This window comes from Micromys minutus (genome assembly GCF_963924665.1).
Source record: "Micromys minutus genome assembly, chromosome: 28".
NCBI lineage: Eukaryota > Metazoa > Chordata > Mammalia > Rodentia > Muridae > Micromys > Micromys minutus.
The window spans coordinates 12,587,818-12,589,800 of NC_137963.1; positions in this window are offsets into that span (position 1 = coordinate 12,587,818).

The following is a 1,983-nucleotide window of genomic DNA, read 5'->3' on the forward strand; positions in this document are numbered from 1 at the left end:
GTCACAACAGAATAGAATTAATGTGTGTCTGTTTTGTCTCCAAGGTTTTACAAGAGTAAGTCTTTGATTTCTTTGGTCTTCAGCGATATAAAATTCTGTGTATGGGAAAAGCTTTTCAATATAAACTGTTGTGATGCATGCTAACACAAAAAAATTCTGAAGGCATGAGAATTCTAACTCAGTGGTGCAGGTCAGTGAGGGGAAGGGTAAAATGAAAAAAACTGTGAGAGGACAGAAGCCACCCCTGAGGTGAGAAGAGAGCTTCCCCTAAGGGGAGAGGGAGAAAAAGGTTAAACACGTATCGATCTTGACAGCAAAACGATCTTCTGACTTTTCATCCGGTTTTAATATCATCTGTCATCAAAAAAGACTCAGTTTCTGAACTCAGCCTTGGAGATGGCCTAAAAGATGCATCCGAGGAGCAACCATTTGATAACATGGGGGAAGCAAAGTCCTTTTGATGTTTTAAACTAGGCTGTAACATAGAGATTATATAGAACACAATGAATTGTGCAAAAGGATATGAACAGGTGGCAGACAAGTAAGTCCACAGGCCATCACAAACAATAACCAGCTTTGTGATTTATTATAGGTCTGTTTCTTTTTTCAAAAGTCATTGTAAAGTCACACCGGTCAAACCAACAAGGGCAGCACAGCATATTACAATGTCTGTGTTGCTTTGCCAACATTAATAGACGCCTCAAAGAGAATCTGTAGGAGAAGGGACTCTGGTTGTTATTCACACATTACAGACAGTGGAAATTAAAATTAAAGGAGAACAAGGTCATAGTGTAAGAGAGAATGTGGGAGATTCGGTGACAAATGATAAGTTTCTCATGATTGCAGGATTATCTTCAAACGGAAGCATAGTGGACTTAGCCAAATTGACTTTTTCTAAACCATTGATAGGATTACCTTGTGAATATATATGTGGGCTTATCTGTCAGGCTAACTAAATTATATATGTGCACAACCAGAATCAGAGACATCTCTTTAACCCTCTCTGTGTCTGCCTCTGTTTCTGTCTCTGTCTCTTTCTCTGTGAGCATATCTACATGTGTGAATGTGTTTCTCTCTCTGTCTCTCTCTGTCTCTCTCTGTCTCTGTCTGTCTGTCTGTCTGTCTGTCTCTCTCTCTCTCTCTCTCTCTCTCTCTCTCTCTGTGTGTGTGTGTGTGTGTGTGTGTGTGTGTGTGTGTGTGTGTGTGTGTGTGGTGTGTGAATATGGAATAGCATATTAAACACAAAATGACAAAAGAAAAATATAGTTTTTAATGCAAAGATATTTAGCAAACAATGACATGCAAGACTTAAGTTGAACTTGGTTAACAAAATGTGACCTTAGAACATTATGTCACTTTGGTTTGAGGTATAGTGTTCATTTGAAAAATAAACCGATGACTGCTTTATAAAGGATTGGTAGCTTCTTGTTTCTAGACACTTTAGCTTCTGAGTTGCTGAGCAACCCCTGGTCCTTGGTATACCAGTGGAGAAACTCAGTTGACAAGAAGCCAATTCCCAGACTGCAACAAGCATCAAAGTACTTGTTACTGAGCTCAGTCTTAGAAAATATTACCAGAAACCTCGTTATTGATCAGTTTTCCAAAATAATCTATATTAGAAGCCTTTATAAATTAAAATTTAAGAATCATAATTTAGAACATATTGACATGGGATGGCGACTCGCCTCAATAATAAAAGAGTAGACTCAAACTAAAGAATACATTATATTGAAATAAATTATTTTGGTCTGACAGTTATCATCATATACATATATTAAAATTTTATGGTCAATATCTGTGACATTACAATAATTGCTATTATGTAACAACTGATGTGATTATTAATTTTATATTATAAGGCCATAGTATAGGATATTTGTTTTTTAGTATAGAACATTTTTAAGATATAACCTTGACTAAAACAAAGAAATTCTGAGCACATGAAAACACTTAGCTAAAAGTGAATATGAAAATAGATTATAT